Below are 15,215 nucleotides of genomic sequence, written 5' to 3' on the forward strand. Positions count from 1 at the left end.
AAGCACAAATATGGCTTTTTACTTGTCTTTATTCAGAGATTATGTATGGTTAAAGGAGATGTGTACAGGGGCCAGGTTGACAAGGGGTGGACTGTGATGGCTAAAGGTTGTGTGTCAGTTTGGCTGAGCCATGATTCCCAGTGGTTTGGCAGTTATGCTGTAGTTTAGCAATTGTATAATGACGTAATCACCTCCATGATGAGATCTGATACAATGTGATCACCTCCATAATGGGATCTGCTATGAGCAGCCAATTAGTTTAAAGGTAGTTTTCTTGGGTGTGTCACCTGCCTCCAATACATGTGGACTTTCTGGCAAAGTTTGCTGGCTTTTGCTCTGCTTTGGATCTTGCGTTTGGCTCATCAGCATCTGACCTCCAGTTCTTGGGACTTTGGACAGCAGCCTGACATCTGACCTGTGGATCTTGGGCTTATCAGCCCCTGCAGCTACGTGAGGCGGGAGAAGCCTCTAGCCTGATGCCTGATGCCTGATTCACGAATTTGGGGCTTACCAGCCTTTAGACCTGCATGAGCCATTTTCTTGAGATAAATCTCTCTCTCTTATCATTGGTTTTGCGTCTCTAGAGAACCCAGCCTATGACAACATATATGTGCATATATACATTCACATTCGTATTATATATAAAACATAATATATAAAATATTACATATAAACAAGCAGAATATACATGTATGTACACACACATGTACCTATATATTCTTGCCTGTCTCCCTGAATATACCATAAGCCAGTGATTTCCAAACATTAGTGTGTATCAGAATTATTTGGAAGGCTTATTATACCTAATATTCAAAGATTGCTAGGCCCCAGCCTCAGAGTTTCTAATTCATAGGTCTGGGATGGGGCCTGAGAAGCTGCATTTCTAAAAGTACCCAGGCGATGCTAATGCTGCTAGCCCAGGGAGCACACTGTGAGAACCACTGCTATAAGCTCCTGTGTGGGAGAGGCTGTGTGCTGATGTTCCCCATTTCCTAGCACAGGGTCTGGCACATGATAAACCTTTAGTGAATATTTATTGAATAAATAAATCAAGGAAGCTAATGTAAGATTTTAACAATACATTAAGCGAGCTTTGTCACTGGTTTCATCACAAGTTCCCTTCTGTTTTCCTTCATTTTACTATCATATTCACCTGCTACAAGCAGTGAGTCCCTTGCAACCCCCTGGCTGCTGAATACAGATCTGATCATTGTGGTACATCACACAAGTCTGCTGTTGTCTTGGGCTCTGCTTTGCAAAGCTTGCTTCCTACCCTTGTCAGTTAAAGCTCACCTTCCCTGGGCTTCATTATCTCAGTACTGATCTAGATAACTGGAAAATTCTTCCAATAATCTAACTTAACCAAGTGTGTTAGTGATTTGGCATGCCCCTCTCCTTTAATTATGCATTTATGGTATAACAGGAATCTTCAATGCCTTCTTGCAATTGTCAAGTATTTTTTGAACAAAGTTCGGCCCATGACTGGAATGATTCCTCACAAGCATTTATTGAGAGCCAACCATGGTGCAGGCACTGTGCCAGATCCTGAAGAATCAAAGATGAATAAGACAAGGGGCTTACCCTGGAGAACTGACTTCTGCACTTGGAAGACAGGCACACAAACAGTGTCCTGAGTGCTAATAAATGTGTATGTGAAGTGCCATGGAAATGCAGAGAAAGAAGTTAACAAACCAGACTGGCATGGCCGTAGGAATCTCATGTGAAAGAAGACCAAGAAAGAAGGCTATGATTCCTTCATGGAGACAACAAGAAGAAGGAGCAGTGTGGTATCTTAGATGAACTACAGGTAGTTTGGGAGTCTATGACATATCAATATCATGTATTCTTATTAAAAAAACCTCAGAGTTTTTGTTTGTGTTTTTTTTTTTTTTTTTGGTCACGCTATAAAGAAGGTAATGAAATTTATCTCATTAGAATAAATAAACTTATAACCTTCCAAAGTATAGTTTTTTTTTTTTATTGCCATGGATAAAAATCCAATTATTCTAAGATCATGATAATAAAACCACATTTCTAATAAAACAAAACAATTTGGAAGGCTTTTAAAAATTGGTTTCATTTTACCAGCACAAATTCTGATGGAAGGACCTTCTAAGTCTCAGGACAAGCCAGCCTAGAACTCTAGCTTTCATCTGGAATCCTCAAGGTAGATAACCTACATGCAGCTAAGGAGAGTATCTGTGACTTGAAAGTGAACACCAGTGCTTCTTGAAGCTGTTTTTAATCTCATGTATAGGAGAACCAGGGCTGGGTCTGCATATACGCAGAAGGACTCAGCTGAAAATACTCTACTCTGTCCGATTTCTTGTGAGTCACAACAGGAAGAATGAACACTGAAATAATTGCTTTCATATTTATTAGTGTGATTCTACTTTACAAATGAATTCCAGTGGACTGAGCCATATCATTCTACAGGGCTCTCTTTACACAACCTATGTTGCACTTGTCTTAGTTATCTAGTGCTGCTATAACCGCAATACCAAAGTGGGTGGCTTTAACAAACAGAAATTTATTTTCTTACAGTTGAGGAGACTAGAAGTCTGAAATCAGGCTGCTGGCTCTAGGGGAAGACTTTCTCTTTCTGTTGGCTTTGGGGGAAGGTCCTTGTCTCTTCAGCTTCTATTCCTTGGCTCCTTGGTGATCTTCATGTAACGTGGCATCTATCGTCCCCCTTCTCTGCTTGTTCCCTTGCTTGCTTGTTTAATCTCTTTTATATCTTAGAAGAGATAGATTTAAGACACACCCTACACTAATATTGCCTCACTAACATAACAAAGAAAACCCATTCCCAAATGGGATTATAACCTCAAGTATAGGATTTGGGTTTACAACACATTTTTGAAGGAAACAATTCAATCCATAACAGTACTGATACCACAAACTCTCCTTTCTACTTCCCTAGGACCACCTACTGCCCTTCTAGTCTTCTTTTCCCAATTTCAAATAACTCCAATTCCTCATTGATTTCTCCATTAAGTTTAAGCTATTGTCAAAACTCCTCAATTTTGAGTTCTTCATGGGCAGGGACTTTTTTCTTACTCATGTTTATGTCCCCAGAGCCTGGCACATAGTAGTTATTCAACAGACCATTCAAGGGACTGGACAGATGATCCAGGGCTTGGTCAACGGTAGGGAGGGTTAGGCTGGGATGATCTCGATTTAAAGATTGGACACACCCATGGGGCAGGGCAGGGACTGGGATGGAATCCAGAGGTAGCTGATGGGCAGAAGCCCAGAGACATTTAGTCCAACCGTAGGCAAGCAGAGATGCTCCTGCTTGTAGCGGTGCTCAACAGGAAAAGAAAGAAGGGGCCTGATCCACTCACAGGACATGGAGAGCTGCAGATGTGAGGGTCAAGAGCAGGCCTCTAGTTCCATGCAGTGAGGAGAGGAAGGCAGAACGTTATCCACACAAAAGTATTGCACTAGGCAGGGAATGGCGTCAAAGCATCAAGTATAGAGGGAGAAAAGAAGTGTCTATTACTAAAGGCAGAGAGAGACTCAGTTGGGGGAAACAAGGGAAGGCCTCAAACACTAAGCTGAGATTTCTCTTTCCATATTTTCTTTTGTGTCCATACATCAAGTCCGTTGGAGCTTCAGAAAACTTGGGTGAGCCCCTATTCCTTACAGCCAAAAAGCTCAGTGGAAACAAAGATCTCTTTACAACATCTCCTCAGGTATCCCTCTCCACAACCCCTTCAAGGCCAAAGTGATGACATAAAATATATGGCGGAGTCTAGGGTCTTGGGAGAGGGGCAATGTAGAATGAGAGAATTCAGACTTTGGGGAGTTCAAAATAAGGGTGGGGATGAGAATATGAAGATTTCAGCAGACTAATTTTTTAAGGGGGTAGATGGAGAGAATGTGGAGGACCCACAGGATTTGGAGAGCATGTGGAAGGCCCATAGGATTTGGGAAGCTGAGAGAAGAGCAGAGGTTGATTGCATCCAAATTTATTTTAAAAAATGAAGGAACACTGCCTACTCTCACTTGTGGTATTATTTGGAAATAAGACTAACTCAATTAGTAAAGAGAAATAAAAGCCAGCCATTGCAAATGCTCAGAGGGTTTCAGAGTTATTTAATTTTAACAGAAGGGATCCAGAAATCTGAACTTTTTCAAAGCTCTACATATAACTTAAAAAGGTAGCAGTGTTTAGGGCCACCACTAGTCTCTCAGTTGGTCGTATTGTGCGGCCTTGCATGTTACCGTGATGCTGGAAGCTCTGCTACCAGTATTTCAAATATCAGCAGGGTCACCCATGGTAGACAGGTTTCAGTGGAGCTTCCAGACTAAGACAGACTAGGAAGAAGGTTAAGTTTGAAAACATTGGGCAGAGAAAACTTTATGAATAGCAGTGGAACACTGTTTGAAATAGTGACAGAAGATGAGCATCTCAGGTTGGAAGGTACTCGATATATGACTGGGGAAGAGCCACCTCCTCAAAGTAGAATTGACCTTAATGACAGGGATGGAGTAAAGCTTTCGGAACCTTCATTTGCTGATGTGGCACAACTCAAAATGAGAAGAAACAGCTGCAAACATCCATCAGTAATCAGAATGTGGAATGTACAAAGTATGAATCTAGGAAAATTGGAAGTCTTCAAAAATAAAACAGAACATAAAGATCAATATCCTAGGCATTTGTGAGCTGAAATCTGCTGGTTTTGGCCATTCTGAATCAGAAAATTATATGGTCAACTATGCCAGAATGACAAATTGAAGAATAATGGTGTAGCATTCATTGTCAAAAAGAACATTTGAAGATATATCCTGAAGTATAATGCTGTTAGTGATAGGACAGTATCCATACACTTACAAGAAAGACTAGTTAATATGATTATTATTAAATTTTGCACACCAACTGCTAAAGCCAAAGATGAAAAAACTGAAGATTTTTACCAACTTATGAAATCTGAAATTGATCAAACATGTAATTAAATGCCTTGACAATTACTGGTGATTGGAATGTGAAAGTTGAAAACACAGAAGAAGGATCAGTATTTGGAACATATGGCCTTGGTGATAGAAATGACACCAGAGATCACATGACAGAATTCTGCGAGACCAACAACGTATTCATTGGAAATACCTTTTCTCAACAACATAAATGGAGACTATACCCGTGGACCTCGCCAGATGTATATCTATACCCGTGGACCTCGCCAGATGTATACAGGATACAGGACTCAAATCAACTACATCTGCAAAAAAAGACGAGGGAGAAGTCAATATCATCATTCAGAACAAGGTCGGGGCCAACAGCAGAACAGACCATCAATTACTCCTATGCAAGTTCAAGTCGAAGCTGAAGAAAATTAAAACAAGTCTATGGGAGCCAAAGCATGACCTTGAGTGTATTCCATCTGAATTTAGAGACCATCTTAAGAACAGATCTGATGCATTGAACACTAATGACTGCAGATTAGATAAGTTGTGGGATGACATCAAAGACATCATACATGTAGAAAGCAAAAGATCATTTAAAAGACAAGAAAGAGGGGAAAGACCAGAATGGATGTAAGAAGAGACTCTGAAAGTTGCTCTTGAATGTACAGTAGCTAAAGCTCAAGGAAGAAATGAAAAAGTAAAAGGGCTGAACAGAAGATTTCAAAGGGCAACATAAGACAAAGTAAAGTATTATAACGAAATGTGCAAAGACTTCGAGTTAGAAAACCAAAAAGGAAGAACACTTTCGGAATTTCTCAAGCTGAAAGAACTGAAGAAAAAATTTAAGCCTCAAGTTGCAATACCGAAGGATTCTGTGGGTAAAATATCGAACAAGGCAGAAAGCATCAAAAGATGGAAGGAATACACAGAGTCACTGTACCCAAAAGAATTGGTCAATGTTCAACCATTTCAAGAGGTAGCATATGATCAAGAACCAGTGGTACTGACGGAATAAGTCCAAGCTGCATTGGTGAAAAACAAGTCTCCAGGAACTGACGTAATACCAATTGAAATGTTTCAACAAATGGATGCAATGCTGGAAGCGCTCGCTCATTTATGCCAAGAAATTTGGATGGCAGCTACCTGGCCAAGCAACTGGAAGAGATCCATATTTGTGTCCTGTCTTAAGTGATCTAGTGCTGTTATAACAGGAATACCTCAAGTGGATGTCTTTAACAAAGATAAACTTATTTTCTCACAGTCTAGTAGGCTAGAAGTCCAAATTCAGGGCATCGGCTCCAGTGGAAGGCTTTCTTTGTTGGCTCTGGAGGAAGGTCCTTCTCATCAATCTTCCCCTGGACTAGGAGCTTCTCCCCTCAGGAACAATGGGTACAAAAGATGTGCTCTGCTCCCAGCACTGCTTTCTTGGTGGTATGAGGTCTCCCTGTCTTTCTGTTTACTTCTCTTTTATATCCCAAAGTAAATTGGTTCACACAATCCAATCTTGTAGATTGAGTTCTGCCTCATTAACATTCCCCCTAACTAACATCGTAGAGGCAGGATTCACAACACATAGGAAGATCACATCAGATGACAAAATGGTGGACAATCGCACAATACTGAGAATTGTGTGATTCTCAGTATTGTGTGATTGATACACATATTTTTGAAGGACACAATTCAATCCATGACATGCCCACTCTAAAGAAAGGTGAACCAATAGGATGAGAAAATTATGAAACAATATCATTAATATAACATGCAAGTAAAGTAATACTGGAGATAATTAAAAAATGGTTGCCAGCAGTACATCAACAGGCAACTGTCTGAAATTCAATCCAAGTTCAGAACAGGACGTGGAATGAGGGATGTCATTGCTGATGTCAGATGCAACTCAGCTGAAAGCAGAGAATACCAGGAAGATGTTTACCTGTGTTTTGTTGACTACCCAAAAGCATTTGACTGTGTGGACCATAACAAATTACGATAACATTGGATAACGCTGGGAAGAGTGGGAATTCCAGAACACTTAGTTGTTCTCATGCGAAACCTGGGCTATATGAAGCAGAATGTGGCACCAGGACTGAAGGAAGATCCATTAACAACCTTTGATATGCAGATGACACAACTTTGCTTGCTGAAAGTAAGGAGGACTTGAAACAACTTGCTGATGAAGATCAAAGAATACAGCCTTCAGTATGGATTGCACCTCAATGTAAACAAAAATCCTCACAACTGGACCACCCAAATAAGCAACTCCATGATAAACAGAAAATATTGAAGTTGTCAAGGATTTCATTTTGTGGATCTGCAATCAATGCGCATGGAAGCAGCAGTCAAGACATCAAACGATGTATTGCATTGGGCAAATCTTTTGCAAAAGACCTCTTTAAAGTGTTCAAAAACCAAGGTGTTATTACTTTGAGGACTAAGGTGTGCCTGACCCAAGCCATGGTATTTTCAATCATTTCATATGCATACTAAGGCTGGATAATGAATAAGGGAGACCGGAGAACGACTGGCGCTTTCGAATTATGGTGGTGGTGCAGAATACTGAGTACACCATGGGTTGCCAGAAGGAACAAATCTGTCTTGGAAGAAGTACAGCCAGAATGCTCCTTAGAAGTGAGGATAGCAAGACTTCATCTCACATACTTTGGACACGTTATCAGGAGGGACCAGTCCCTGGAGAAGTACATCATGCTTGATAGAGGGTCAGCGGAAAAGAGGAGGACCCTCTATGAGATGGACTGACACAATGGCTCCAACAATGGGCTCGAACATAGTAACCATTGTGAGGATGACGCAGTGCCAGGCGGTATCTCGTTCTGTTGTACACAGGGTTGCTGTGAGTTGGAACTGACTCGATGGCACCTAACAACAACAACAAGGATTGGGGGGCCACAGGTTTACCTCACCACAGAGCTTCTCATGATCAAGGAATAGAGGCAGGGATCCAGAGAGCTGTTTGACGTGGGAGTCTCCTGTTTTTCACAGGAGCTCTCAATCACAAAGGGCCTCAAATGTACACTCTTCATGTTGTCACCAAATAATGTTATGAACAACAGAGACAATGTGACGGGTCTGAAAAAAGAAAATATTAATCATTCAGTCTGAAACTTGTGTCCCATTACTTGTCCATTCCACCGGTAACAAATTATTTTAAATAGAATTTTGTTATTAGTACAATTATATGGTAGGAAATTGCATCTATGATGGTGCATTTTAAATTAAGTCTACAGCTTATATGTGCCATGTGGCCATCATTCAAACTGTAATTACAGCATTTTTTCTGCACTATTATCTTTCTGTAAAAATTTCATCATTTCTTATCAGTTCAAAATGCTTCAATGATTCTAATTTTTCTGGGTAGAGAAACAAATTGTTGTGTTGTATCGAAGAATAATATTAGAAGTATTTACTTGCTAAAATTAAATATTGAATATGCCATGTGTGTTTCAAGACTGCATTGACATGTCTTTATTCTTTTCTAATATCTCTCTCTTTTTAAAAATTTATCGAGACCCTCAGAGTAATGGGCATAGAGCTCCTGTCCTCTGAGAGGCCCTCACTCACCAGCCAGCTCCCAAGTCCACGAGGGCTTTGGCTGAGGCTGCTGCAGCTCGACCTTGGCCACTAACGGAGCTCTGCCCCCTGGCCTGAGGGGAGAGAAACGGTCTTTTCTTTTTTCCAACTTTTCTACTAGAAATGAAATAATGGATATTGTCGAAAGAAAACCCCCCAAATAAACTATGGGAAAATGAAGAGAAACAAATTATGTTCCAAATAGCAAAAATGATTTCTGAGTTTAGGTTGACTAAAATCTACTCGTCGCTGTCTTGATTAACACAGCTGACTCAGCTGTTCCTATCCTTCCCCATCTAAGGAAGCAGAATCCAGTGATAACATTTAATTGGCCATGATATGAGGTTTAACAGGAACCTTACTGTCTCCCAATATTTAGTTTTTTTTTTTAATTGTGCTTTAACTGAAAGTTTACAAATCCAGTCAGTCTCTCAGTCTCTCTTAGATACACATTGCTATGTACTCCTCATTGCTCTCCCCCTAATGAGACAGCACACTCCTCCTCTACACCCTTATTCTCTGTGAAAATTCAGCCAGCTTCTGTCCCCCTCTGCCTTCTCACCTCACCTCCAGATAGGAGCTGCCACATAGTCTCATGTGTCTACTTGATCCAAGAAGATTGCTCCTCCCAGTATCATTTTCTATCTCATAGTCCGGTCCCATCCCTGTCTGAAGAGTTGGCTTTGGAAATGGTTCCAGTCTTGGCTAACAGAAGGTCTGGGGAACTTGACCTCTGGAGTCCTAGTCTCAATCAGACCATTAAGTCTGGTTTTTTATGAGAATTTGAGGTCTGCATTCCACTGCCCTTTCGCTCCATCAGAGATTCTCTGTTGTGTTCCCTGAAGGGCAGCCGTCCACTGTAGCAGGGCACTATCTAGTTCTTCTGGTCTCAGGCTGATGTAGTCTCTGATTTACATGGCCTTTTCTGTCTCTTGGGCTCATAACTACTTTGTGTCTTTGGTGTTCTTCATTCTCTTTGCTTTAGGTGGGTTGAGACAAATTGATGCATCTTAGATGGCTGTGTTGCTAGCATTTAAGATCACAGATGCCACTCACCTAAGTGAGATGCAGGATTTTTTTAAAATAGATTTTATTATGCCAATTGACCTAGTTGTCCCCTGAAACCATAGTCCCTAGACCCTGCCCCTGTTACTCTGGCCTTCGAAGTGTTTGGTTTATTCAGGAAACTTCTCTACTTTTGGTTTAGTCCAGTTGTGTTGACTCTCCTGTATTGTGTGTTATTTTTCCCTTCACCTAAAATAGTTTCTTATCTACTATCTAATTAGTGACTACCCCCTCCCTCCCTCCTTCCCCACGCTCGTAACCATCAAAGAATATTTTCTTCTCTTTTAAAACTATTTCTTGAGTTCTTATAATAGTGGTCTCATATGATATTTGTCCTTTTGCAACTGATTAATTTCACTCAGCATAACGCCTTCCAGATTCCTCCATGTTAGGAAATGTTTCATGGATTCATCATTGTTCTTTATCGATGCGTAGTATTCCACTGTGTGAATATACCATAATTTATTCATTCATCTGTTGATGGGCACCTTAGTTGGTTCCATCTTTTTGTTATTGTAAGCACTGCTGCAATGAACGTGGGTGGGTGTGCATATATCTATTTGTGTGAAGGCTCTTAGTTCTCTAGGATATATTCCAAGGAGTGGGATTGCTGGATTCTACAGTAGTTCTATTTCTAGCTTTTTAGGGAAGCACCAAATCGATTTCCAAAGTGGTTGTAACATTTCACAGTCCCACCGGCAGTGTATAAGTGTTCTAGTCTCTCCACAACCTCTCCAACATTTATTATTTTGTGTTTTTGGATTAATGCCAGCCTTGTTGGAGTGAGGTGGCATCTCATTGTAGTTTTGATTTGCATTCCTCTAATGGCTAATGATCGTGAACATTTCCTCATGTATCTGTTAGGTGCCTGAAAGTCTTCTTTGGTGAAGCGCCTTTTCATATCCTTTGCCCATTTTTTAAATGGGTTATTTGTCTTTTTGTTGTTGAGTTTTTGTAGTATCATATAGATTTTAGAGATCACACGCTGATTGGAAACGTCATAGCTAAAAACTTTTTCCCTGTCTGCAGGTGATCTTTTCACACCTTTGGTGAAGTCTTTGGATGAGCATAGGTGTTTGGTTTTTAGGAGCTCCCAGTTATCTACTTTCTCTTCTGGTGTTTGTGTATTGTTAATAATGTTTTGTATATTGTTTATGCCATATATTTGGGCTCCTAGCATTGGCCCTATTTTTTCTTCTATGATCTTTATCGTTTTAGATTTTATATGTAGGTCTTTAATCCATCTTGAGTTAGTTTTTGTGCATGGTGTGAGGTATGGGTCTTGTTTCATTTATTTGCAGATAGATATCAATTTATGCCGGCACCATTTGTTAAAGAGACTGTCTTTTCCCCATTTAACTGACACTGGGCCTTTGTCAAATATCAGCGGTGCATATGTGGATGGGTTTATGTCTGGATTCTCAATTCTGCTCCACTGGTCTGTTTCTATTGTTGTACCACTACCAGGCTGTTTTGACTACTGTGACGGTATAATAGGTTCTAAAATCAGGTACCGTGAGGCTTCCCACTTTGTTCTTCTTTTTCAGTAATGCTTTACTATTCTGGGGCCTCTTTCCCTTCCATATGAAATTGGTGACTTGTTTCTCCATCTCATTAAAGAATGTCCTTGGGATTTGGGTCGGAATTGCATTAAATGTATAGATCGCTTTTGGTAGAATAGACATTTTTATAATGTTAAGTCTTCCTATCCATGAGCAAGGTATGTTTTTCCACTTACATAGGTCTCTTTGGGTTTCTTGCAGCAGTGTCTTGTGGTTTTCTTTGTGCAGGTCTTTTATGTCTCTGGTAAGATTTATTTCTAAGTATTTTATCTTCTTGGGAGCCACTATAAATGGTAATGATTTGGTGATTTCCTCTTCAAGGCTTTCTTTGTTGGCGTAAAGGAATCCAACTGATTTTTGTATGTTTATCTTGTATCCTGATATTCTGCTGAACTTTTCTACTAGTTTCAGTAGTTTTCTTGAGGATTCTTTAGGGTTTTTGGTGTAAAAGATCACGTCGTCTGCGAATAGAGATATTTTTACTTCTCCCTTACCAATCTGGATGTCCTTTATTTACTCATCTAGCCTAACTGCTCTAGCTAGGACCTCCAGCGCAATGTACAGTAAGAGTAGTGATAAAGGGCATCCTTGTCTGGTCCCTGTTCTCAAGGGGAATGCTTTCAGACTCTCCATTTAGGATGATATTGGCTGTTGGCTTTGTATAAATGCCCTTTATTATGTTGAGGAATTTTCCTTCTATTCCTATTTTGCTGAGAGTTTTTATCATGAATGGGTGTTGAACTTTGTCAAATGCCTTTTCTGCATCAGTTGATAAAATCATGTGGTTCTTGTCTTTTGTTTTATTTATATGATAAAAAAAATGATAGATTACATTAATTGTTTTTCTAATGTTGAACCATCCCTGCATACCTGGTATAAATCCCACTTGGTTATGGTGAATTATTTATTTAATTAATAATTTTTATTGTACTTTAAGTGAAAGTTTACAAATCAAGTCAGTCTCTCACTTATAAACTTATATACACCTTACTACATACTCCCAATTACTCTCCCCCGAATGAGGCAGCCCGATCCCTCCTTCCAGCCTCTCTTTTCATGACCATTTTGCCAGCTTCTAACCCCCCTACCCTCCCATCTCCCCTCCAGACAGGAGATGCCAGCATAGTCTCAAGTGTCCACCTGATGCAAGTAGTTCAATCCTCATCAGCATCGCTCTCCAATGCACTGACCAGTCCAATCCATGTCTGACGAGTTGGCTTCGGGCATGGTTCCTGTCCTGGGCCTACAGAAGGTTTGGGGACCATGACTGCTGGGGTCCTTCTAGTCTCAGTCAAACCATTAAGTCTGGTCTTTTTATGGGAATTTGAGGTCTGCATCCCACTGTTCTTCTGCTCCTTCAGGGGTTCTCTGTTTTGTTCCCTGTCAGGTCAGTCATCAGTTGTGGCTGGGCACCATCTAGTTCTTCTGGTCTCAGGATGATGCAGGTCTCTGGTTCATGTGGCCCTTTCTGTCTCTTGGGCTCATAATTGCCTTGTGTCCTTGGTGTTCTTCATTCTCCTTTAATCCAGGTGGGTTGAGACTCATTGATGCATCTTAGACGGCCGCTTGCTAGTGTTTAAGACCCCAGACGCCACTCTTCAAAGTGGGATGCAGAATGTTTTCTTAATAGATTTTATTATGCCAATTGACTTAGATGTCCCCTGAAATCATGGTCCCCTAGGGATTCTTTTTTAGGCATCCTTTCTGAGACATAATTTACTAATTATGAAGCTCACTTGTCTAAAGTATACAATTTACTGTTTTTTAGTATATTCACAAAGGAGACCTGGTGGCACAGCGGTTAAGTGCTCAGTTGCTAACCAAAAGGTTGGCAGTTTGAACCTACAAACTGCTCCATGGGAGAAAGATGTGGCAGTCTGCTCCCAGAAATATTTACAGCCTTGGGAACTCTATGGGGCAGTTCTACTCTGTCCCAAAGGGTCACTGTGAGTTGGGTTAGTATGTTCACAGAGTTATGCAATCATCACCATAATTTAATTTTAGAACATGTTCATCTTTTAACCCATTATTAGCCACTATCCATTCCTCTTCAACTCCCATTCCCAGCGTTAGGCAACAATTAACCTATTTTCTGCTGTACAGGTTTGATTATTCTGGACATTTCCTATGAATGGGATCATACGCTATAGGTTTCTCTGTGACTGGCTTCTTTTACCTAGCATAATATTTTCAGAGTTCATCCATGTTGTATCATGTACATTCTCAGACCCCAAGGGCAGAATAGGAGATGAGCAGGAACCTTAGATGGCACAGGCGGGTCTCTTTAACTGGGATCTGTGCAGCCCTTTTCTGTCAGTTCTTTCAGAGTGCCCCCCTTTGCCTGTCCCATCTTATTTTATACTTGCAAGGTGCTTATAAGGACTTTAATGTACAGTTTTTTTATTCTTTCACAGTCCAGGAGACTAGAAGTCCAAATTGAGGGCACCAGCTCCAGGGAAAGGCTTTCTCTCTCTGACAGTTCTGGGGGAAGGTCCTTGTCATCAATCTTCCCCTGGTCTAGGAGTTTCTCAGCACAGACACCCTAGGTCCAAAGGATGTGCTCTGCTCCCGGCTCTTTTTTCTTGGTGGTAGGAAGTGTCTCTCCTCTCTGCTTGCTTCTTTTATATCTGAAAAGAGACTGACTCAAGACAACTCAAGATACAACCTAATCCTGTAGATTGTGTCCTCCTTGTTAACATAAGGCTTTGACAGCTGGCGCCAGTCAGGGACCCCTGAGCTCAGGAGGAACGGCTGTGTGATATGAACCCCTTTGCCAGCTGGAGCCAGTCAGGTACCCCTGAGCTCAGGAGGAAGGCAGGGCAGGAGGGCTGGGTGGGAGCCGCAGGCAGAGTAAGTTCACCTCCCCAAGGAGGGAGGTGCCACAAAGTCCCAGCACATTGTTGCCTCATCTGAGCCTTTGGAGAAGCTGTAAATCTGGATTCGAAACTTATGTTAACATAACTGACTTTAATCCTGCCTCACTGGCCTTACAGAGGTTAGGATTTACAACACATAGGATAATCACATCAGATTACAAAATGCTGGACAATCACATAATACTGGAAATCACGGCCTAGCCCAGTTGGCACACATTTGGGGGGACACAATTCAATCCATAGTATGGACATATGATATTTTGTTTATTAAGTCATTAGTTGACAGATATTCAGGTTGTTTCTACTTTTTGGCTACTATGCTTTGGGTATTCATGTACAAGTTTTTGTGTGGACATGTTTCCAATTATCTTGGGTACCTAGGAACGGAATTCCTGGACCGTATCATAACTCTGTTTAACATAGAGTAGAGGAACTGCCAAACTGTTTCCCAAAGTGGCTGCACCATTTTATATTCCCACCAACAATGTATGAGGGTTCCAATTTCCCACATCTTCAGCAACACTTGTTATCGTCTGTCTTTTTGATTATAGCCATCCTAGTGAATATGGGTATAATTTTCAACTGTGCAGATCATAACAAATCATGAATAACATTGTGAAGAATGGGAATTCTAGAACACTTAATTGTGCTCATGCGGACCTGTAGTTTATCAAACTTCTCCCTTATCACTTGAGCGTTTAGTGTCATATTGAAGAAATCTCCAGGGGGCTCTTCTAAGTCCCAAGGTTTGAGAATCAGGGAGCCTGAAGATATACTTAATTTATTTTTATTTTTTCATTAATTTCTTTAAAATTTTTTATTATGGTAGGCCCTGGTCCCATACTGGTGAATAAAACAGAGAGAGTTCCTGCCCGCATGGAGTTTTTTGTCTACCAGTGGAGACATACCATAACAAATAAACAAAAATACCGCATATATTATAAATTGGAATACATCTAGTGTAGGAGAAGAACAGGGAGCTAGAAGAGAGAGTAAGTTAGTGAACCTATTTTAGATTGTTGAGAGGTTTCTCTGAAGAGGTGATATTTAAGCAGAGATGTGAAGGACAGGAAGAATCTAGCATGTGAAGCATGGGGCAATAATACTGCACACTGAGCAGACAGCGTACTTCATAAGTCTGCTTTGACCAGTCCTGTGTGGACTGCTGGTCTGAAACAATACTTTATACAAAAGATGTCTAATCATGTGTAGGGAG

The sequence above is a fragment of the Elephas maximus genome, chromosome 3, assembly GCF_024166365.1.
Source record: "Elephas maximus indicus isolate mEleMax1 chromosome 3, mEleMax1 primary haplotype, whole genome shotgun sequence".
NCBI lineage: Eukaryota > Metazoa > Chordata > Mammalia > Proboscidea > Elephantidae > Elephas > Elephas maximus.